Source organism: Pinus tabuliformis, chromosome 9, assembly GCF_031772625.1.
Source record: "Pinus tabuliformis cultivar Carrire ecotype Pingquan chromosome 9, CPIR1, whole genome shotgun sequence".
In the NCBI taxonomy this organism is placed as follows: Eukaryota; Viridiplantae; Streptophyta; class Pinopsida; order Pinales; family Pinaceae; genus Pinus; species Pinus tabuliformis.
Window position 1 is genome coordinate 58,915,221 of NC_142307.1, and position 26,513 is coordinate 58,941,733.

A 26,513-nucleotide genomic window follows, 5' to 3' on the forward strand; every position below is an offset into this window, starting at 1 on the left:
TCTGTAGCTCAAACTGAAGTGCTCCAAGAGAATAAGATTAAGTTTATAGTCCAAATATTATTGTGAGATAATAATATTTGACTTTTCTATTTTTGACAGCCAGTCTAAAAATAGACTTTGATCACTCACACTGTGATAAAAAATAGAAGTCCATCTATTTTTCCCAACTTGATCAATCATTCATAAACACAGACATGATCCATATGTCTAAAAATAGACATAGTCTAAAAATAGACTTGCGCCAAAAATAGCCTGCGGGCCCACTTAGTGAAGGCGACTCTTTTCACTAAGCTCCATCATCTTGTTGCAATCTCAACACATTTCGCCAAAGAAAACTACGCAGACCTGGTCCTTGCTAGGTATTGGCATATCGAGATGGCTCCGGTTCTTCTCAAGAGATGGAGCCCCCTTTTCGACCCGAAGCAGGAGCAGATTGGTGCAGGACCCCTCTAGGTTCGCTTGCCTGGACTCCCTCTGTAGTACTGGTGTGAGGAGGTCTTCGTCAGAATAAAAAACGCTCTTAGCACATACATGGACCATGACAAGACTTTTGTTCAAACCAAAAATCGAACCCTAGCCCTCATTCTGGTCCACTTGGATGCGCGTGAGGGTTTGGAAGAAAAAATCACCCTTCAATGGGGGAAATACACTTAGGTGCAGCTCCTGGACTACGAAGGAGTCCCATGTCGTTGTAGAAGATGTCAGAAAGTGGGGCACATCTTCAAGGATTGCCCACTAATAAATAAACCAGAGGATCCTTCGAGTGCTCTGACTACATCAATGGGGCCAGTTGCATCTACTCAAGACCGCACTCTTGTATCGGCACCCCTTGCATCTGTTCGCAACAACACTTCGAGGACAACAGCAGGAGATTGTAAAATGCCATTGCCTCCCTTGACAAGAGCTTGAGCAGCTGCCGAGGCCGCAAAAAAATTGGGTAACATAACTGCAATGCTGACGGGCTTTCCAAGGAGGCCGCGCTACTTCCCCGAGCACAGTGGATGATACAGGAACAAAGGGGCACAAATGAGTACCGATACTACCACAAGCCATATACTGATCATACATATCACAGGGTAGAGAGTCCCTAATCTTTTAGTTTTTTTGTTGATCATGCTCAGACTTTACATATGTATATATTTATTTCAATATGTTTTTTTGTTTTATTCCAGACCTTACAGAAAGGACATCGCCCTGCGTGGTGAATGTTAATATTGTAGATATCAGCTATGTTATATAATTTATCAGACTCACAACTAAACACCCTGCGTGGTGAAGAATGATATATGCTTTTTTTTTACAAAACTAAGCACCATTTTTTATTATGGCTCACAGAGATGGACAAGGGCCAACGAAGCATATGCTGAAAGACATCTAGTACATGTAATTTTTCAAATATAATGAAAGATTACGATTTTTCCAGTGGAAAAAAATTATTTCATTAATTATTCATTAAATTTATTTCTACTTAATTATTATTATTATTATACATTAATAAAAAAATATTAAACATTAAATTAACTGCATTTTTATAATTAGTCATTAAACTAGAAAAAATAAATTTAATTTTTATAAATAAAACTCAATAAATAAATTTAATTTTTATAAATAAAACTCAATATTTAAATTGGAGTTCTAACATATAAGTCCCATTAATTTTTAGATTGCATTTATACCTTATTTTTTAAAATGTGTTAATTTTTAGATTGCATTTATACAATTTTTTTAAATGTTTGAATTTTTTTATGAGATTTGTTTTTTAACAATAATTATAACAATTGGGTTTTAGATCTCTGGTTGTTAAATATAATCTATTTATAATAATTAGAATTAATTATTGATGTAGTAAATATAAATTTTTACTTTTAGATATTTTAAACATTTTTAAATATAAGTGTTTTATTTTTATTATCTGTTATTAAATTTGAAAAACATAATTTTTTTGTTGAAATATAGAGATTTAGATTTGGAATCTTATTGTTTACACAATATTTTATATCACAATGATCACTAATTAAATTGTCTCTAAACTAATTTTATATTTCTCTTCATGTTTAAATAAAAATAAAATAAAATAATTGAATTTAAAATAATATTTTAAAACTATTATAATATAGTTGGATAGTTGGATAGAAATTACTAACATTTATGATAAAAAGACCTACATAGCAATCTGTTATCCCCCCCCCACATCAATTCTAACTTCTGTAAGAAAAAGAATCTAGATAAAAATAGTCCTTACAATGGTTTAGAGAATGATATTTCTAGCCTAAGGAATGAAGGCAATACCCTTTTAATGGGTGACTTTAATGCTCGAACTTCAAGCAACCAAGCTATTCTTCTAAGCAATCCTTCCAACCCTAATCCTCTTTGGTTAGACGAAGACCTTCCTCTGGCTAGCCGGTACAAAAGGAGCTCTGAAGACCTCGGGAGAATTTATTTGGGTCGGAGCTAGTCAAGCTCTAAAGTGCTCAGAATCTCATAATTTGCAACGGTCTAAAGAAGTGGCCTAATTCTAGCCAGATGACCTGCATCCATGGGCTTGGTAGTAGCATGGTAGACTATGTTATCTCCGATCTCCCTCTATACAACGGAATAACAAATTTTGACATCTTAAACGACCACGAGCCTGACTCTGATCATAGGCCTTTACTTATAACTCTCAATTTTGTCATGCATAGAGATCCCATAGAAGGTTTCAAGTAATAAAAGAAATTGCAAAACCAACCCATGGTATGACAAAGATTGTAAAAGTGCGAGGAGAGCAATTAAGGAAGTTGTTGATGGATATCTTAAAATTGGCAAGATAAAAATATACAAAGCCCTAACTAAAAGGAAAAAAAGGCAGTATATTCGTAAAAGACAAGAGAATCTCTTACACCTCTCTAAGGTAGCTCCTAAGAAATTCTGGAGGCAAATTCTAACTAGGAAAACTAAATATAATAATAAAATTGCTTTACAAGACTTGAATTCCTATCTTAAAAAGCTTTAGGAATCTCCAAATGTCATGGATAACTTTGAAACCTTGCTCACAACGAAAGAAGTTTTCTCATTAGAAGACATTGACTTTGGGGTTAATCGCATGGCTAATGGGAAAGCTAAGGACATTGAAGGTTAACAGGCGGAAATCTTAAAAATTGGAGGTCTTGTCCTCATCCCCCACATTCACAAGCTTTTCAATCAAGCGGTCAAGAAAGGGTTCCCTAAACAATGAACTCAAAGCCTCATTATCCCTATTTTTAAAAGTGGGGATACAAATAACCCCTCTAATTATGAGACAATTATGATTAGCCCTCTCCTAGCCAATTTATATGGTATTATTTTGGAAAGGAAGTTGAGCATATGGATTGAAATTGAAGGTAAGCGGGCTAAAGGCCAAGCAGGTTTTAGAAAGCAACACTCAACAACAAACCACCTTGTTACGCTTAGGATCATTGTGGAGGAATGTCGCAATGATAAATCCAATACCTTTTGTTGCTTTGTGGACTTTAGAAAGGCTTTCGATACGGTTCCTAGAAACAACCTTTGGAACATATTAGAAGAGCTAAAGGTTCCTTTTGAGTTGAGAGCTGTCGTTATAAGGTTATACGAGAATGTAATTGCCAAGTTAAAGAGCAATGAGGGGTGGTCGAAAGATATTAAGTGTAATATCGAAGTTAAACAAGGTTGCCCCCTCTCCCCTACCCTATTTGGCATTTACATCGACAAGCTAGAAGGTTGTTTAGAGGAAGCAGGATGTGCTGGCACGATCTTAGTTGGGATAGTCATCATCCTTCTTCTCTACGCTGACGATATTGTTCTTCTTGCAAGGTGCCCATCTGATCTTGATAAGCAACTTATACTTCTTAAGGATTTCTGCTCTACCATGGGTATGATTGTTAACACTGACAAAACAAAAGTTATGATTATCAAATCCAAGAAGGACACTTACGCTAATTTTATGTATGACAATAGTAACTTGGAGGAAGTGTCTTCCTACAAGTACCTAGGAATTGATATTCATCACAAGCTCAACTAGAACTATAGCATTGAGAAAAGGATTAATGGGGTATGGAAAGCTTATTTTGGTCTTGAAAATAATTGTAAAACGACAAACCTCGTAATGTGGGATAGAAAGAAGTTCCCCTTTGAAACTTTAGTCACCTCGGTTATCTTATATGGATGTGAGGTTTGGGGTTGTAGCATCTCTAGAGAATCCCGGAGAAAGATTGAGCAAATCCAGAAGCGTTTTATAACGTATAACCTTAAAATTAAAAGTAACACACCCTATCCTATTCTCCTTATAGAAGTGGGTCTTTCCCCTATCGAGAGCCTAGCTATGACTAGGCTTCTGTTGTACAAGCACAAACTCAATAACATAGGAGACCACAGACTTCCTAAGCTAGCTTTAAATTCCAGCCAAAACCACTTAAGGCTCAAACGAGGTTGGTATAAAGACACCAGGGCCTGGTTAAACCATTGGGAGATCGAAGAGAATGTTGCATTGCAAAACATTAATAACATTAAAAATATTGTTACTTCTAAGTTCAAAGAAAAAATGTGGTGTGAGAAAGATTTAGCAGCTAAAAGAAAATTAAGATATTATAAGGAGGTCATCAACCCCACCCTAGAAGATCAAAAGTATCTCTCTGTTTTAACTAGCTCAAAGAAGAAAATTAATATAGCCAAGATTAGAACAAACTCTCATGAGCTCCATAGTGAAATGGGTCGTTGGGCAGTTCCTAAAACACCATGGATGGAAAGGTTCTGCCATCTCTGTGAGAATACGAACATCGAGGATGAAAATCACTTCCTCTTAGAGTGCTCCGCGTACAACCACATTAGATCTCAGTTTCAAAATATTTGTTGCAATACTGACCTTCCTAGCCTTTTACGTTGTCAAAATTACAGTGAGCTTGGGAGGCTTCTCTCCAAGCTTTTTGAGCATAGGAATAAAATCTTAAATCAAACTAAATAATTCGTTTCTTTAGGTCCGATAGACCAAAGTTTGGTCTCAGTGGATGTTAACCATCATCATCATCATCATCATCAATATTATTCTTTATATTAATTTTATAATAAATATATTAGAAATTTATATATACTAATATAACTAAACACATAAAATTAAAAGTTGAAACATAGAACTAAAATATTATTTAATAAGTTATCTTAGTTAAATATATTGAAAATAAAACATGAATAAAAAATATACTTAAATAACATAGCATTAGCATCAATTACCTATATTGACACAAATAAAATATTAATTACTAATATACTTATTTGTATAAATTATATATAAACATAAATGTTTATTACAAAAGTAATAATATTTAATTTAAGGTTGTTACATGGTCGACCATAGTCAATTATGGTTAACCATGGTCAACAATGGTCAATTATGGTCAATTATGGTTAACCATGGTCAACAATGGTCCAACATCATATTGTGACAAAGATTGTTTGAATATGAAAATCAACCATGCTTAAGCATGGTCCAACGTCGCATTGTGACAAAGATTGTCTCAATATGAAAATCAACCACAATCAACCATGGTCAATAATCATGGTCACATTGTGACAAATATTGTCTCCTTGTCCAATGTCACATTGTCACAACCATAGTCATCCATGGTCAACCATGGTCAAATGTTGCATTGTGACAAATATTGTCTCAATAAAAAAATCAACCATTGTCAACCATGGTTAACCATGGTCCAACGTCGCATTGTGACAAAGATTGTATCAAATGAAAATCAATAACGGTCAACCATGGTCCAACGTTGCATTGTGACAAAGGTTGTGTCAATATGAAAATCAATCGTGGTCAACCATGTTTATTTTAGTGTTTATAATATTGTCTTAGGGTTTATATACCTTGGGTTTATAATATTAAACCATTGGGTTTAATATTATTACCTTGGATTTCTAGTATTGCTCCCTTGCGCTTATTAGTACCTTGGGTTTATAATATTAATCCTAGGGTTTAATATAAATCCCTTGGGTTCATAATCATGGTCCAACATCACATTGTGACAAGGATTGACTCAATATGAAAATCAACCATAGTCAACCATGTTCAATCATGGTAAACCATGGTCAACCATGATCAAATATCACATTGTGACAAAGTTTGTCTCAATATGAGAATCAATCATGGTCAACCATGGTCAATCATAGTCAATCATGGTTAACCATGGTCAATCATTGTCAATATGAAAATCAAACATGGTCAACATGGTCAATCATGTGATGAGGCTCATCAATAGGTAAACTATATGGGTCACAATGCCATTCTCCAGCTTATTAAATTGACTTTTCTCACATTTATCCACATATTTTGTTATATTATGCTTAATGTGAGGAGTAAAGATATGTTACTATGTCATGTGTCCTAATGTGTGTTAAATGTAAGAACTGGAGCAAGTTTGAGTTGATTTGGGTGCATGAACTCGCAAGTAGACAAGAAACCTTAGATGCCTGCTCAACCAAATCCGAACCTGAACAACAAGCATGCACAACAGGTCTATAGTGGAGAGACATCTTACCTTGCATATGTTGTGGAGATTCAAGAAATTAACCTCAGGTATAGAAGAGTGCTACCAGATAACCAACCTCCATATCCACTTGAGGAGCTTGAAGAGGACAAGGAAGAGAGTGTTCCTAAATCTAATCCACCTCCTTTTCCTGAAATATTGATCCATCCTAACCAGCACACCCTAGAAGAGACTGAACTTTTGGGAGAATTGAAAAAATTATGTGTGAAAATACCAATCCTCCAAGCTATCAAGGATGTTCCCATCTACAATACGCTTATAAAAGAGAAATGCTTAAAACATCCTGGGAGGAGAAAGAAAAACACCCCTACCATCAATGTCATTGGTCAATTGTTTGATTTGATGTTGGGGAGAGTGATTTTCCCAAAGTATCCAGATCTTGGAAGTCCTGTGGCAGATGTGCACACGGATGTTATCATTTTCCCCACACCTTGATTGATCTTGGGGTTGCCATCAATGTCATGAATAAGGAAACCATCCTCAAACTAAACCTCCAAGGGTCTTTGAGAAATACCACAACAATGTTGCAACTTGCAAACAGGTCCACAATGACTCCTAAGGGAGTTGTTGAGGATGTAATGGTCTCTACTAATTTCTAGGAGAATCCTGTCAACTTACTAGTTCTTCATCCCAAGACCAAATTCAATGGCTACCCTCTCATCCTTGGAAGACCATGGCTAGCCACTGTTAATGCTTACATAAGTTGCAGAGTTGGGAACATGACCATTAAGAATGGGCATTTGTCCAAATAATTGGTATTGTACCCTCCTGCTCAACCATCCCTTGAGCATGACTTACCCCTATGGTTGGAAGAGGGGGAGGAATATGAAGTGTACCATGATACATCCCATCCAATATGTACCCTAGATGCTCTCATAAGAGGGGGGCGACCTGATGAAGATGAGCTCATTGACCAAATCTTCCAGAACTAGCCCCCCAACACCATACCCCTTAATGAGCTTGTGAAGGAATCTGAGGGTAATCCTTGGAATGAATTATGCCTAGTGAATCCAAGTCCTACTTATTTCAAAATGGTAGAATTTGTTCCATCTATAACTTTGAAGATCAACCCCTCTCTCTCAGCCAGCGACGAAGAGAAGTTGTGTAACATGCTGAGAGAACACTTAGATGCATTTGCTTGGAGTTACAAGGAAATGAAGGGAGTGCATCCTTCGGTGTGTACTCACTACATATACATCAAGGAAGGATGTAAACCAATGTGCCAACCTTAGAGAAGAATGAACCCAGCCCTCAAAGACATAATTAAGGAAGAATTGCAGAAATTGTTGGATACAGGGTTCATTTACCCCATCTGAGATAGTGAGTGGGTGTCCCCTCTAGTTTTGGTCCCAAAGAAGAATGGAAAGTGAAGGATCTGTGTGGATTATAGAGAGCTGAACAAAACCACTAAAAAATACCATTTCCCTTTACCTTTCATTGATCAAGTCTTGGATGGTCTTGCAGGGAAGAAATTATTCTCTTTTCTGGATGGATTCAGTGGTTATAATCATATCCAAATCAACCTAGAGGACCAAGAAACTACATTCACCTGCCCTTGGGGTACCTTTACTTATAGGGTCATTCCTTTTGGATTATGTAAAGCCCCAACCACTTTTCAAAGGGTAGTTCTGAGCATATTTGTTGAGCTAGTTCATGACTTGATCTGAAAATGAGATCCAAGACAATTAATAAGGTATTACAGACTTATGTGCATGGATTAGTCCATGTCATTATATGTAATGGATCGATAAGATTGCGAAATGCACAGACAATGAAGCAGTAAACAAACATAATAGATGACACATGACACAACAAAATTAATAAGGAGTTCACCCAATACTCCTAGGCTACATCTCCTGGTCCAGCCTTCAGTGTTGGCCTCTCTGTTATGTCTTTAAGCAGAGTTTTGTTTACAACAGTGAGCTCAATTTGAGCCTCACACAACAAAATACAACAATGAGAGTTTACTTGAACCTCTCAAGTTCTATATGATTACACAGACTCCCCTAATGTTCTCTGTCCCAACTCTGTCTCGGCATTTTCCTGAATACTGCTCTCTCCCATTATTCTCTATGTCTGTGGCTTTATAGCCAAAAATGCACTGCTTGTTCATTTCATGGTCCTGTCTCTCGGTCTCCCCAGCCTCTTGAATGCTTTGAATCCCTCTCCAACATTATACAATCATTGCTCAATGCATGGAGAGGAGGTGGCCACCCATTCCATAGCGCTAGAGTGCTTCGGGCCCTTCAAACGCCTATAACGGCCACGCCCTGTTTTTACAGTGAAAATACAGTTTAACAAAGATAAACTGCCCAAAACATGATATGTAGGACTTTAAAGTCCTTTAAATATGGTTCAATCCCTATCGGGTTCGCCTATCGGTCACCATCGCATCTCAGAAAGGCTCTGTCCCTTTGTGTTTTGGAAATACATGAAAAGCGCGAAAATACATTGAAATGGCCCTGTCACGGACTTGAAATTATATCAAATTCCCTTTAGAATGCTATCGGGTTCGACTGTCGCATGGTGTATTGATATCAACCCCTCTGCATAGTTCCGATGCAATGCGGCGATGCGATATATCACAATCGCTCATCGCAAGAACCCTTTTGCCGTTGTAAACGCTTCTGCAATCCCCCGATAGCAATCTGGCGATGTAATATGGGCCGTCGATCTGCGCGCTTGATCAACGGTCCATATTAACTCCACCAATCACCATCACCATATACATAGGTTAAGCGCCGATATCGTTGTTCACGATCACAACTCTTGAGTATATCCCGCCGATCTCTGCCGAAGGTTTCCGCTGATTGCGATCACCGATCCGATCTGGACCGTTGATCGGCCAGATCGGACGGCTACTGTGCATCATTGGTTCCGCCTCCAATTACTTTGTTTTTTTCATTGACTTCACGGGTTTTGGGTTGCCCGATAGTGTTTTTCCCCTGTATTAAGGGTGTCCCTCCTTCAATGTTTTCGATCCTTTTAAAGGATTTTTGGCTTTGGCATGCTTTTTAATAATGTTATGAAGACTTAGAGGCATTTTTGGATTTATTTGGATCATGACTCTATAGAGATCTACATGGATGAGTTCACTCCCTATGGGTGTGAATTCCTGGAGGCTCTCTCTAACTTGGGGAAGTTCATAAGGAAGTGCATTGAAATGATTCTCTCACTTATTCCCGAGAAGTGTGAATTCTTAATGAATGCGTGGACTGTCCTAGGGAATTCAATATCTCAGGAGGGAATACAAGTGGACCTAAATAAAATTTCCATCATAAAAAGGGTCCCTACTCCTCAATAGCAGAGGGATGTTAGGCGTTTCTTGGGCTTAGATGGATATTGTAGGGGTTTATCAAAGACTTCAACAAAGTAGCCTCACCATTGTTTGGATTGCTGGCAAGGACTCTGAATTTTGCTGGTTAGATAGTTGCCAAGAGGCTCTAGAAATCTTGAAGGAAAAATTGACTACTGCACCCATACTTAGAGGCCCAAATTGGGCTCTTCCTTTCCACATCCATGCTGATGCATCTGACAAAGCTATAGGAGAAGCTCTAGGACATATATATGAGAAGTTGCCTTATGCCATTTACTGCATTAGCAAAAATATGTTTAAGGCTTAATTGAATTACACTGTGGCTGAGAAGGAACTTATAGCTATTGTCCATTCCTTAAACAAATTCAGACACTACATCACTGGTTATCAAACCTTTGTGCATACTGACCATGTTTCTATAAAGTACTTAATGAACAAGCCTGATGTGATTGCTAGAATGATTATATGGTTTCTTCTGTTGTAGTAGTTTGATCTAACTATCATTGACAAGCCATGTAAAGAAAATGTAGTTACAATTTTTTTGTCTAGAATTGCTTTGCCTACAGGTGAAGAAGGGGTGATTGATGACCGGTTTCCAGATGAACACCTATTTTCTATTTTAGTTCTCTCTCCCTAGTTTTCTTACATAGCCAACTACCTAGTTGTTGCAGAATTCCCTTTCACTTGGATTGGGGGCAATCTGTTCAAACTGGGACCAGATCAAATTTTGAGGAGATGTGTCTAAGAAGAGAAGGTCTTTCACATCCTCTCATCCTACCATGATGGGCCTTGTGGAGTTCACTTTGCTGCCAAGAGGACAACTTTCAAGGTTTTACAAGCTGGCTACTACTGGCCCACTCTTCACCAAGATGCCAGAAGATACACCAGTCGATGTGATTAGTGTCAAAGGATGGGGAAACCTACTCCCAAGGATGAAATTCCCTTGCAACCTCAGGTGGATTTAGATCCATTTGACAAGTGGGGCATGGATTTCATTGGGCCAATTGATCCACCATGAAGGCAAAAAAAGTACATAATTGTATGCACTGATTATTTGACAAAGTGGGTTGATACCAAGGCTGTCAAGGTAGCAACAAAGGAGAAAGTGGTTGAGTTCTTGAGGGAAAATGTGTTTTACAAATTTGGGTACCCCAGAGAGATATTCACTGATCAAGGATCACAATTCACATCACATCTAATCGAAATTTTTTTAAGGCAACATGGGATAAATCACAAAAAATCTACTGCCTATCATCCTCAGGCCAATGGACAAGTAGAGGTCACCAATAGAGCATTAGAAGGCATCCTCACCAAGGTTGTGAGAAACAACAGAAAGGATTGGGCAGACAGATTAGTGGAGGCCACTTGGGCATATAATACAACTTGGAAGAAAACTATGATATTCACTCCTTATGACTTGGTCTATAGAAAGAAGGCTTTGCTCTCCATTGAGTTTGAATACAACACCTTGAGGATGGCAGCACAAATGGATTTGGATGTTACAGAGGCACAATAGGAGAGGTTTCTCTAGCCGAATGGTCTGGATGAATTCAGAATGTAGACCCTCTTACAAACTGAAGTTACCCATGTACAGAGGAAAGTTTAGCATGAAAAGAACATCAAGGAAAATATTTTTCAAGAAGGGGATTTGGATTTGCTATATGACTCTAGGTTCAATGACTTCAAAGGTGAATTGATGACAAGGTGGTTAGGCCCATACCTGATAGAGAACTTAGTGCCATGACAATGGAACTGTTCAAATCAGGAATATTGATGAGTAAGGTATCCCCTTTCTTATCAATGGATACATATTGAAGGCTTACAAAAAACATCTATCCCGGGAAGAGTTCATCAACACCATTAGAAAGGAGGTGAATGTTATTCGAAGTGTCCTAACTTCCAAGTCACAACATTTTTAAATACTATTTTTATTTGTGAAAAAAAAGAAGGAAAAAAAAACAATAAGAGGCCTAGATGAAAACCTCCATGAGGCATTTAAGGCCAACTCTTGGGTTGAAAACCTCCTTGAGGCAACCCAAGAGTGAAAAAAAAAAGAAAAAAGAAATAAATAAAAGATCCCTGGGTGAAAACTGTTGAGCTCTGAAACTACATCTTTCCTACACATTTTCCTAGACTTTTGCCCCTCACCAGTACCTCATAAGCTATCAAAGATCATTGCATATTGATTCTAAAAGAGCATTTAAGTGGTTTTATAACTATGTTTTGTGTTTGCTATTTGAATTAAATTTTGCTCATTAGTTGCGGAATGCAGCCACTTTCCGCAGCTAATTTAACTTTCTGCAACTGTTTTTGTTGATCTCTATATTACAGGGGTCATCAAGCAAAACGAGGCATGTGGGCAGTTCAGGAATGCTCTAGACATGGATCAGGTCCTATTGGTTTAGCCGGATTCATAAAGGAAATCCGTGGCCAAACGGTGGTAAAACGAAGGATTCCTACGGCAACAGGTCTCTGTTTTTCAACACGTGAAGGGTCCGAGGCCGTTCCTAGATCCCTGGGTTCATTTTGACAGTTGTAGACTACCTCCACGATGCAAATCCAACAACGATCTTTTGATATATTGAATGATCTCGGCAACTATCATGCTAAACTCACGGATGCTGTCTTTTTATGTGTCCTCTGTTGAAGGTGTTTCATAAGAAAACAGTTATGTAATTTCCCTTATAAATAACTCATTTGCAAACGCATAGAGTTAGTTAGTTTTTGATGTCGTTTTGCTGTTAGTCATTATACTGTGTTGTGAATTAGACCTATTGTTGTAACGAGAGGAGTCTTCCTCTGTTTTGAAATATAACAAGACTCTGTTTTATATGACTATGTGAGCGTAATTCCAGACACACACATCATTGACGTGAGACGAAAGGATGCAAAATGATTTTGGATGATACAGAGAATCAGAGGTAAGTGTAACTGCAGAAGGACAACTCTTGAACATATCGGTGACACAACTGGAAGTTTGGTAGCTTTTGCATCCATGGGATTGGTGGTCATGACGACGCAGCAGAGATCAAATGGAAGGCAAAAATAAACGACCCAAACCCAGGAAGGTCAATGATACAAAGGAGGATGTCCCAACCCAACATGAAGCAAAGAATGTCATGTTCAAGAGTGAGTTGCCGACACAACTGATAGATTTCCAAATTTTCCCCCACCATTTCTGGCAGGTACCCCAATTATCTTTTAATCGCAAGCTTGAAGGGGATAACATATGCTTGCACTGTAAGTTTGTCCTTCGGACGAATCTAACCTAGTAAGTTTAACGAGCGCTAAGAAGGAGAAGCTCATGTTCGTCATGGTGTCGAATATGATGTCCTTTAATAGTTTAACGAGTTCGACAAAGGTGTAACTCGGTATCTTTTTCATGTTTATAGAGTTTGAAAAAGACACATAAAAGAAAACTCCACATGTTCCCTTTTCGTACGTTTGTGTCTCTCGAGCCCGAAAAGGTAGAAAACAATACTTGAGAGAACCGCTTGACCATTTCAGTCAAGGAGTACCTTTTTCGTAAATAGTGCCTCCCAGCTCGAAGAAGGGGTAAATTTATACTTGGCACACGATGTTTTGCATTCATTAACGAGTTCGAAATGACAAGGGCTTGGCCATATTTTCACTTTTAAAGGGTCGGAAAAGAGCTGAAAGCAGACCCCCCATTTTATTTTCTTTTGCGAGTCAAAAGGGAAAAACACTCGACAATCTTTCCATATGAGTTTAACGACTCGAGAAAAGAGCTGAAACGTGACTTGTCATCATCGTCGAACATCCATCACCTGTCGCTGCACAAGTAAGGTAAAGTGTATTATCGAGTTCTTGAGGCAAAATAGGTCAACATGTTTACAAAAACTTGATAATTTCATGAAAAAATGAATAAAAAGGGGAAAAGTAAATATATTTTTACCATTTACCATTTTACCTTTGTTGTGAATACTTTTTACTCACTTTTGCCCTAATTGTTCTATAGCAGTTTGCGGGAGGTCAATCGACGAGCCACCAGTTCTAGGTAACAGCTAAAGCCCCAAGCTCCATTTTCATATCCTTTATTTTTGCTTTTAACCACTTTTTTTAGTTTTTTGAGGGGGTTTTTGAAAAACTTTTTCGCTCTTGGTCGGCACGATTTTCGGGCACGGAATCGTGCCGGCCGAGGGTGATTAACAAAGCCATCTGCGCTAATCAGCACAACTATTTTTAAAACAGGCGCATCGACGCCGTGAATAGGGGAAAACCCTATTTTCTCAAAAAATGACTGTTTAAACTTAAATTTTATGGGCCAAGGATGATTGTTGACTCAAATTAATGGCTTTTGCAAGAAAGAACCGCTAAAAATGGTGGACTGGAAAGAATGGGAACATGAAGATGTTGACACCCACGTAATGAATGACCCAAATTGCCTAGAATCTTTGAGGGCTTGCAGGGTCCTCAAATTCTTTCTTATTCCAGGGATGCGAGCCCAGCCCAAGTTGCTTCGGTACCTGATTAGTCTTTGGGACATTAATCGAGAGATTTTTGTCATTGGCGACCAGGAGCTAGAGTTGGAAACTTCAGATATATACTTCATCACTGGATTGTCCTGCAAAGGGGAACCAATGAACTTGTATGGGTCACGACCGATTGGGGTAAGCATATATTCCTTGCTTGTCAAACACTACCCTGAGGCCTTGAAATCCAAGAGTGGGAAGATAGAGATTTCCAGTGTTCGGGATCTGACATTGAGGGTTCTTCTGTTGACTATCAACAGAGTGGCGGGGTCCTAGGTGGAACATGAGACTAACAAGTAGAAGTTCCTTTATGCTGTTGACTGCACAGCTCCTATGATCTTCAACTAGGTAGAGGCCATGAAGATAAACATCAAGCGCCAGCTGTCCAAAGCCAAGGCGGGAAATCTGAAGCAATTTTGCTTCGAATCTGTACTTGTGACCTTTTTCTTGAAATAAGTACCACTATTCTAGTATCAGCTGATTGAGGTAGATCCTCCTATGCCACGCGATCTGCGGATGGCCCGCTGGAGCCATTTGATTCCTAGGATCATTGGGGGTCAGCACATGTCATACCAACCTGCATTCTTTTCATGGCTATGACGACAAAAGATTGTCGTGGAGATCCAGATATGCCCTTACCAGATGGAGAGGACTTCGATGACGAAGGTAAAAAATCGAAAATTATAATTTTGATATTTTTTAATTATCTTTGGTATATGTGTGCTTATAGCATTTCTCTTGTTAATGCAGACGTTGGACCAGAACGGCCTACTGGGATGTCCCCAATAGCCAAGCACGTCCCCCGCCATATCGATGTTTTCGCTCCTTATCAGGAGGGGAGCGACAACGAGGAGGAGATCGCGAGGAACCTTGAGGGGTTGACTCATGGTATCCCAGAGTATGTTCAGGTAGGAGACATTCCTCGTCAATAATAGAGACACATAGTGGGAGTCTCGAAGCGGATTCACCGATTGCTAACTCGTGTTGCACGAGTCGTATCATGCTACCATGATCACCATGCTGATTAGTTCCTAGGTCTAGCAATTACATATTTTTTGAGGCCTGCGTGCCAAGGATGAGGCCTGTGAGCCGTCGATGTTATTTAGATCTGGTAGAGTTCTAGAAAAACCTTCTATAGATGTTCAAGAGCAAGGTACCTCTAAGTAGGATTCTCTTAAAGTCAATAAAGGTTCTGAGGAATCATCTCTTCGAAACCCAATCATTCAAAAAGAAAAAGAAAAAGAGTCAACCCCCACAACTCCTATAGTTGAGCAACCTGCATCTTCATCCACGCCTCCTTTCCCTGCAAGATTACAAATTGACAAAGGGGTGTAAAAACAAATCTTGTTGCCTGAATATGATTTTCTAGATGAATTGAAGAATGTCTGTATCAAGATTCCCTTGCTACAAGCCATTCGAGAGATTCCTATTCTAGCAAAAACAATAAATGAGTTGAGTCTTAAAAGACCAGGAAGGAAATCAAGGGACACAAGAAGAATCCACCTGGCAGGAAAAATTGCAGATATCATGATGGGAAAAATTACCATCCAGAAGTATGTAGATCCAGGTAGTCCAATTGTTAAGACACATATAAATGGGATAGAAATTCTGAACACTTTGGTTCACTTAGGGGCTGCTATCAACATTATGAGTAGACAGACTATGGAACAACTTAAACTTCCTAATCTTATTTTTACACCCACCTTACTGCAACTTGCAGATAGATCAATAATCAAATCAGACGGTGTACTAGAAGATATTTCAATCTCCTTAGATTCTTGGGAATATCCTGTAGATTTCATGATTTTGACTCCCAAGAGTAATTTAGGAGGACATCCACTCATCTTAGGAAGACCTTGGCTAGCTACAACTGATGCTTTCATTAGTTGTAGATCTGGAGACATGTACATTTCTGATGGTAGTTCAAAAAAGAAATTCAATCTGTATCCTCCAACAAAGGCAATTATAGAAGTAGGAGACAATGAATGGGTCGACAATGAAGATATTATACAACCTGTCTTTACTGTTTCTTAAATTAGTGAAGATAGTCAAATTTTGAACACATTAGAAAATTTTGAAACATCTTCAGAATATGACCACACACAATTTCAGTTTGATTCTGATATTGAATATCTATCATCAAGACAAATGTCTCTTTACTCTATGGAAGAGTTTGGTAGCTCTACCATTGAGATTTTTCCAGGAAAAACACTGAATATCAACAAAAATTTGGAAAAGTAACAACAGGAAGAGCTAACCAAAATCTTGCAAAAACATTCTACTGCATTTGCATGGGAGTATATTGATATGAAAGGTATTGATCCTAAGACTTGCATCCATCATATCTATATTGAAGAAAATAGTAGACCAATCAGACAACCTCGGAGAAAGATGAATCCAAATCTTAGGGAGATAGTGAAAGAAAAGCTCCAAAAACTACTCAATGTAAATTTCATTTACCCAATTTTAGATAGCCGATGGGTTTCTCCTTTGGTTATAGTACCCAAAAAGAATGGTAAATGGAGGGTATTTATTGATTACCGGGAATTGAACAAAGCAAATTTGAAGGATCACTTTCCCTTGCCCTTTATCGATCAAGTATTAGATACATTAGCAGACAAAATGTACTTTTCATTTCTGGATGGTTTTAGTGGTTATAATCAAATTCAGGTAGCACCTGAAGATCAAGATAAGACCACATTTACCTGTCCATGGGGAAATTTTGCTTATCGAGTGCTTCCTTTTGGATTATGTAATGCACCCGCAACATTCCAAAGAGCAGTACTAGGAATTTTTTCTGATGTAATCCATGATTGTGTAGAGGTTTATATGGATGATTTTACAGTTTATGGTGATTCGTTTGAAGAGGCATTAGAAAATTTGGAAAAAGTTCTTGTAAGATGTAAAGAAACAAACCTTTCACTAAGCCATGAAAAATGTTTTATGATGTTTACTGAAGGTATTGTTTTGGGACATCATGTTTCAGGGGATGTGATTAAAGTTGATAGATCAAAAGTTGAAGTCATCTCCAAGTTGCCTATTCCAAATTTTCAAAAAGATGTTAGAAGTTTTCTGGGATTTACTGGATATTATAGAAGATTTATAGAAAACTTCACCAAAATAGCATCTCCACTTTTCAAACTACTTACAAAAGACTGTGAATTCAAATGGGGTCCTGACTGCCAATCAACATTTGAAACTTTGAAAACAAGAATATCTGAAGCGCCTATCTTGAGAGGACCAAATTGGAAACTCCCTTTCCATATTTCTACAGATGCTTTAGATACAGCTCTAGGGGCTGTATTGGGATAGAAAGATTTAGTTCCTTATGCTATCTACTATACTAGTAAAAATTTAACTCCTACGGAGTTGAACTATACTGTGACTGAAAAAGAGTTCTTAGTTGTTGTTCATGCAGTCATTAAGTTTAGACATTATATAACAGGCTATGAAACTTTTATTCATATTGATCATTCTGCAATTAGATATCTAATGAACATGCCCATTACTAATGGCAGAGTTACAAGGTGGCTCTTACTTTTACAGGAATTCAATATTACTGTGTTAGATAGACCAGGGAAACAAAACACAGTAGCTGATTTCTCGTTTAGGATTCATAATACTAAAGAAGATTCTCCTGTAGAGGACAAGTTTCCTGATGAATATTTATTTGCAGTAACTACTAAGACTCCTTGGTATGCAGATATAGCTAACTATTTGGTTACAGGGAAACTACCTCCACATTTATTTCCTGGTGAAAGAAGAAAGATTATTCAGGAGAGTTCAAAATATTCATGGATTTCTAACGAATTGTTTAAAACAGGGCCAGACTTTGTGATCAAAAGATGTGTTAGGGAAGATGAAATGCCTGATATTCTCAAAGCATGCCATGATGAACCATGCGGCGGACACTTTGCTGACAAAAGGACAGTCTATAAAATCCTCTCTTTAGGATATTATTGGCCATCCCTCTTCAAAGATGCAAAACAATATGTCAAAAGGTGTGACAGCTACCAAAGAGTAGGGAAACCTACCCTTTCAAATGAAATGCCATTGCAGCCACAAGTACTCATCGAACCCTTTGAAAAATGGGCTTTAGATTTTATTGGACCTATTAACCCACCATCTAAACAAAGAAAGTATATATTGGTATGTACTGATTATGTCACTAAATGGGTAGAAGCCAAAGCATTATTTTCTGCTACTGAGCATGCAGTTGTTAGTTTTCTTTATGAGGATATTTTTACTCGCTTTGGTGTTCCAAGAGAAATTGTGACAGATCAGGGAGGACAATTCACATCCAAACTAGTGGAGAAGCTGATGGAAGAGTACAAGGTCAAGCACAGAAAATCTACTCCTTACCATCCGCAAGCAAATGGTCAAGTGGAGTCTACAAACAAAGTTATTGAAGACATCGTTACCAAGACTGTTCATCTATACAGAAGAGATTGGGCAGAAAGGCTTCCTGAAGCCTTAGGCCTACAGAACTACATGGAGGAATACAATAGGACATTCTCCCTATGAACTTGTTTATGGGAGAGAAGTCCTACTCCCCATTGAGTTCCAAGTCAAAACTTTCAAGATGACAGTTCAGTTGGGAATGGATCTATCAGAAGCCCAAAAGCATAGAATGGAGCAGTTAAATGAGCTAGATGAGATCAGACAAGAAGCAATCCTAAGAACTGATCTAGTTCAATATCACAGAGCTAAGTGGCATGACAAATACATCAAGGAGAAAAAGTTTCAAGAAGGAGATTGGGTATTGCTATTTGATTCCAAGTTTAAAGATTTCAAAGGAAAATTTCAGACTCATTGGCTTGGGCCATATGAATTTGAAAAAATCTTTAGCAATGGAGCGGTAAGAATCAAAACCATTGATGAACATCAAACTCCTCTTATTGTGAATGGCCACAGATTAAAGATCTATCATAAGCCACTCTCAAAAGAGGAATTTGTCAAAATCTTTCAATATAATTCTGCAATAAGGTTGGTGAAAAAGAATCCTTCTTCTCCACCAGCCTAGTCCTTGTTCTTTTCTGTTTAAAAAAAATAATAAAATAAAATAAAATAAAATAGATAAATAAATAAATAAAATTGTATAAGCCTGAAAACCAATCACTGATTGGCAGTCTTATACAGAAAATACAGGGTGAAAATCAGAAACTTCTGACGCCCTATATTTTCCAAAAAAAAAATCTTTCCTCATTGTATTCATAGTTTCATGTCATTTCACTTCACTCCATTTCATTTCATCATCTCATTTCACCAATAAAATTCCTTTCATGACCAGTTTTCCTATATCATTCACTCAGTCATTATTCATTTCCATCCATCTCCATTTAGTCATATGTTCACTGTGTCAGTTTCCGCAGCTGAATTCAATTTCTGCAGCTAGAAACTGATTCCGCAGCTAACACTCTGTTATTCAGCACTGACAGTCAGATGTTAGTCAAATGATGATGAGAACCAAGTGCATGTATGACAAAGGAAAATATTTTGAAGTTATAAAGCACCTAAAGCACTAACAGGAAGCAGCTAATCAAAGGTTAATGGACGAAAGTGGCAAAAATTCCAAGGTATGAGCAAGATTTATTTCAAATAGCATTTAAAAAAAAAGCACATTCTATATAGTTATGAAACCACGGCTCCATCATATGTAATTATTAGCATTGATAGCTTCCATAACCACTCCATGACCTTTACATGATTTCTCCTCGACCCTTGCATTAATTTTTAACGGCCTCATGATCCGCCTTTGAATTTAACTCGTGTTTATTTGTATGTTGGCATTCCACCTGATGCATCGGGTAATTATGAGGACGTAATCTATTTGATCCCGGCTCTGTCCTGCCGCACATTCCGCAGCCATTTTGAGAACGTGCTCACGCTTATTCTGCAGCCGTCTATCTCAAAAGCTAAGCTCACTCTATTCCCATACTATCTCATTTGTTATTTTCGGCCTGTTTACACTCCCGTGAACTCATTCTCATTACCTGTTCTCTGCTCTTTCGTTTACGATTACTGGTTTTTCTCCATAAACCTTTGCCATTCCCCGCTAACACAGCCGTTTCACCTCCGTCAATCCATTATTCACTCAGACGTATTTTAAGGCAGGAGGTAGGAATGGGTCTTTTGCTAAGAGTAGAACTGGAAGGGCCCAAATTCACGGAGGGGTATCCCCAATTGAAAAACCTACTACGGAAGGCACGGTGGCTACAGTTCATCCAGAAATTCAGAGGTTACAACAAAGAAGTTACGAAGACATTTGCGAGGTCTTTTAATGGCGTGGAAGTTGAGGTTGGAGACCTTAAATTTTCAGTTACAGAGGCATCTATCGCTATAGAAACGGAACTCCCACAGGAGGGGGAACAATGATTCAAAAACAAAAGCTTTGACGAGAGGGCCTGGAGGGTTATCCTACACAATCCAGGTATGGATATAACCATTTTCAAACGTGGAATCCCTGTCTCTGCTTTAGAAGAAAAGTGGGCCAGTCTATTATTGATAATCCAGAAGTTTATTACATGTGAGGGACGGTTCGGGTCCATGTATATGTACCACACCTGGTTGCTAATGAATTTTCTAGAAAATCAAACTATCAATTTGCCTTACTTTTTATTGAATAGTCTGAAAAAGATGTCCATAACTGTCCAAAAGAATCTGGAGGACATAGAACCCCACCTGTACCATCACGACCTTGTGAAAATTTTGATTGAAAAATAGTTGAAGGAAAAGAAGGACACCTGGGAACAGTTTTTGGTTAGAAACTTCTTTCAAGATCCACCTGAAACACCCGAGAGCAGCTCAGCAAGGAAAAGTAGGAGAAAGAAAACAAGTGTGAGAATTCAGGACACTCCTACTAACATAGCTAAAGAAACTAATAAGGAAGAAAAGCTGCCAGAAAGTAGGAAGGAAAGAACTGAGGATAGGAAGCAAAGAAAATTAAAGGGGAAAAGAAACATTGAAGCAGTCTATCAAACCCCAGAACCTTCCTCAGAAGAGGACCACCAAATACTTTCTGAAAGACTAGTTTATCTTCAGGAACAATCAGCTGCAGTAAAGAGGAAAGGGAAAGAAAAACAGAGTGTGGAGAAAGAAGACACTAGCTCACAAAATTTAAGGAGGAGCTCCAGACTTAAAGGAAAACTGAGGAAAGTACAAACTAAAGGGCCCCACTTCATTGATTTAGGAGGGGAAACACCGAAACAACCTCCAACAATCCCTCCTGGCCGTGGCCCACACCATACTCCTATTCCTCAGCCAGATTTTGAGATTAGTCCTTCTCAGCCAGATCTTGAGATCAGTCCTTCTCAACCAGACTTTTGGGACAGCCCAAGGAAGACTACACCTGAGATAGATCCAACCCAGCAAGAAATGTATGATTATATTGAAGCGTTGGAGAAAACTTCCACAGATCAAGGCACGTCATCTGCCCAGCCTAATACGGCCCAAGAAGTTCTAATCCAATCACTAAAATAGGAAGTTTTTGAGCTAGAGGTCCTAAATAGACACATCAAAAGAGAAAATGAAACATTGGGAGAACATAGCAGGTTGGATAAGATTATTCACGAAAACACCATGTTGCATCTTGCGCTGTGGTAGAAGAAAAATAGAAAATTGAAGAAAAAGAGCAGGAGGTTGAGCATAGCTCTCATCAACCTCAAATTCAAGTGCCTAATGAGGAAACCGAGGATGACAGTGGTCCCAAGAAAGAAGAAAAGAAGGCTGGATGTGTTGGCAGAGGTCTCAGAACACATGAATTGAAAGGAGGATGGTCAAAGTTTTGGTTGCATGGGGACATGTAACACCTTCATAGTGGGGGTATGTTGAGCTCTGAAACTACATCTCTCCTTCACATTTTCCTAGACTTTTTCCCCTCACCAGTACCTCATAAGCTATCAAAGATCATTGCATATTGATTCTAAAAGAGCATTTAATTGGTTTTCTAACTATGTTTTGTGTTTGCTATTTGAATTAGATTTTGCTCATTAGCTGCGGAATGTAGCCACTTTCCGTAGCTGATTCAACTTTCCGCAGCTGTTTTTGTTGATCTCTATATTACAGGTGTCATCAAGCAAAACGAGGCATGTGGGCAGTTCAGGAATGCTCTGGACATGGATCAGGTCCTATCGGTTTAGCCGGATTCATAAAGGAAAGCCGTGGTCAAATGGTGGTCAAATGAAGGAGTCCTACGGCAACAAGTCTCTGTTTTTCAACACGTGAAGGGTTCAAGGCCGTTCCTAGATCCCTGGGTTCATTTTGACAGCTGTAGACTACCTCCACGATGCAAATCCAACAACCATCTTTTGATAGATTGAATGATCTCGAAAACCATCATGCTAAACTCACGAATGCTGTCTTTTTACGTGTCCTCTGTTGAAGGTGTTTCATCAGAAAACAATTATGTAATTTCCCTTATAAATAACGTCTTTGTAAACGCATAGAGTTAGTTTTTGATGTCGTTTTGTTGTTAGTCATTGTACTGTGCCGTGAATTGGACCTGCTGTTGTAACGAGAGGAGTTTTCCTCTGTTTTGCAATTTAACAAGACTCTGTTTTATATGACTGTGTGAGCGTAATTCCAGACGATAGCGTGTTGACCAAGGCCGTGCAGAGGGCCCATGCACACTGAGGTTTTATTTTCTTTATCGCTGTATAGTTTTTATGTATTATTTCCCTATTTCCATTGTACATATTTCATCATTTGTTCATTTGTGTATATTTCATAAGATAGTTATGATGTTAACATTACAGTCTTGTACATGATTCTTCAAGCATTGTATATTGTTGCTAACACTGATCAGTGTGTGTTTCAAGATAGGCTAGGCCCGGGCATTTTCATATAATTTTTATGATAACTAGTGACATGAGATTAGCCTCTCTCCTGACTTTGCTTTTCTTAGCTTTTCAATTTCAGTTATGCTTTGATTTCAGTTTTATTCATTTGCTTTGTCAGTTAGTTTAGATATCAAATTCCTCATATCATTGACGTTATCTCTAGAGCCATAGCTTAGACTACTTGGCGAGCTATCGGACTATGAATGATGTGATTTGATTTTAGCTTTATTTTTCTGCAATTAGATATCAATTCCTCATATTATTGACGTTATCTCCAGAGCCATAGCTTAGACTACTTGGCGAGCTATCAGACTATAAATGAAGTGAATTGATTTTACTTTTATTAGTTTGCAGTTTTTGATTTGTTTGAGTGCAGTAGCTTAACTCATTTTTCTTTCTGTATTTAGATAAGCAGCAGAGATAGTGATTTCATGATCAATAGTTCATTATTTGTTTGATTTGAATAGCAACACATTTCATTCTTGTTCAAGTATTAATTTCATCACTAGTATGTTTTAAGACCTTCTGAAGTGTTAAGTTCTGGAAATCATTATAGAGGACATAATTGCCTTAAAATCTATACCCAAACTTGCTTTCTAAAAGTATTCTTAAAAATAGGATTATCATTTGCATTAGGAGACAAACCAAGATAAAACCCCCAAAAACAAGATAAAATTGATAAAAAGTAAGAAATAGGCTGTCTTGCACATATAGTGCGCCACACTTCATCAGTTTACGACTCCCGGATTGATAATTAATGTATCAATTTAGGACATACTAAATTGACTAAACAAAAACCTCCGTTGAGGCACCCAGGGCAGATAGGCAGGTTGAAAACCTCTTTTGAGGCATCCTGTGTGTCCCTAAAAAAAAAAGAGAAGAAGAAAAAAAACAAAAAGAAAAAAGAGAATACAACGACATGGGACTACAACCTGTCCATTAATAAATTATGTGATTTTGCAGGTTTTGAAGATAGTGGAAAATGCAGAGCTACATGGGCAACATGCTTAAATTCCATTCCATTTCTACATCCATCCACTCCATACCAGTCATGTCTACTAGGTCCCAACCATTCTCATCCATCCTTGGGGCTCAAAAACCCATTTTTAGGCACTCTCTGGTTTGCTATAGGATGTCCTGTAACTGCGACAGGAAGATCCTGTAGCACTACAAGATGTCCTGGAATTCTATAGGGGAAGGAATCTGGTATAAAAAAATCATGCATGGCCTATCCTAGATTGGTTAGGGACTCTTCACTTGATCTAACCACTCACCCATCATCTATGCATCCCTGATTAAAGAAAAATCACCATCTCCCCATACCAACCCTAAGATCCATCTCATTCAAACAAGAGAGAAAATTTTCAGAAAAAAAAAAACAGAGGACATGTCCTCCATTTCCACCATCCTCATCCTCACCCATCATCCTCCAACCCCTACACTACTTCCCAACACTTCACTGTAAAAAATACCCATGAAAAGGAAGAAAAGGGGGTTGCTACAGGATCTCCTGTAGCAAGCTATGCCACTATACCATAAACCTGAAACCTAGTTTTTCTTCCCATAAGGAGTGACGAGATGATACCATATCCATGGGCACCTTGCTCTACCAAACAAGACTCAACAACAACAACAACAACAACAACACATGAGATATCAGTCATGCACCTGCACGCATGGGCAGCAACAAACAATCAACTATACAAGAGAAAAAAGAATGTACATAGGAAAAAGACAAGGAAGTACTTCCCTGAGCAACAACACAGAAGTCCAACACTCCAACATGCACTAATCAAGCACTAGGTAGGCACAAGTATGGTAACTTCTAAGCTCCTCCATAGGTATGAAATAATGAAAAATGTGTACATGTCGAGGAAATTTTTTTTATAAGCTGGAGGTGGCCAGTTAACTTGGCCACCCTCAGCTCGTGAACAAAAAGTAATCTGTCAGTCAACATGCCATGTAAAAGTGTCACATCAGTCGAAATCAGTTAAGAGGGAGTGGGTGATGATTACGAGGACCATGTGAATGATCACCCAAGGTGGGTCAATGGTCCAAATGAGGAAAACTTGTACTATCGACAACCAACACAACGCTTTGAGCCCTGACTACAAATAACATAAAACCCAAAATTTCCTATATTTTTGCTCATTTCCAAATTAAGAAAGTAAAGACAAGCTTGGGAAGTTATCGAGAGAGTCAAACCCTACTCTATCAACCCTACAAGAGGCAACTAAAGGAAAGAACTACAGGAAGTGTGGGAGGCTACAGGAAGCTACAGGAGGCAGATGAATTGTTGCAGGAAGCCTGCAAGGGTGCAAGAATGGGGCCTAGGGTCGATTTGGTCCTCAATTGTCAGTATACTAGGCATTATAGTAAGAAGTAAGTGGTCTCTCTCTCTCTCTGTCCATGATTTACATATAGGTGAACTCTGAACTCCCTTAGGGATTGCAATCATCCTATGAATTAAAAAGAGTTTTGGGGCTATAAAAGTAAAGAGTTTTGTGGCTATAAAGAGTCTTAGTAATTACAGTAATAAACTAGAGTTCCACCTCTTAGCTACTTTGAATTCATATAGAATATGTCCTAGAAAGAACCTCTTACACCTAGTTAAAAACATAGAAGAAGATGGGAGGGGGATTCAATAGGAGGGAGCCTATAGATACAAGGATAATTCACCTTCATCCCCCTATTGTAGACATCTTCAGGAGGAATCATTGGTTAGGTTTATTTGATTTTCTAGAAGGATATGAAGATGAGATCACTTATGATTTTTGCATGGCCCTAAACCCTCAAGCAAGAGAAAGTGCTACCATTGTAGTGAGGGGATTATCCATTACCATCACTCCTAAGCTGATTAGCAGGGTGACAACCCTTCCCCTAGGGGTCCAGTGGAGAAAATAAGATAAGTCTAGCAGTGCCCTTGCTAAGAAGAATTTATTCACCAATGATGAGAAACAAATTGAAGACAAAAATGGAGTCATAAGGGAGAGCCCTCCCTATCCCTGGGATGAGGTAGCCTATCACATCCTTAAGTTCATATGTTGTGAAGGAATACTAAGTGTAGTCTATGGCTACCAATTTAGACTCCTCCATGAATTGAGATTTCGAGCCAGATTGCCCATATCCCAAAGACTCAGCATGCCTTGTTTTCTCCTACAGTCCATCATGGATATGAACCAGAAGGTGAAAGAGGGAAAGAAACAACAATTATCACACCATGGTCTCATCAAGCTAATAATGGAGGATTATTTGAGTAAGTCAAGAGTTCTTGTCCTCTGGTCCACATTTAGAGATATGGACAAATAAGCCTTCCTTGAGACCCAAG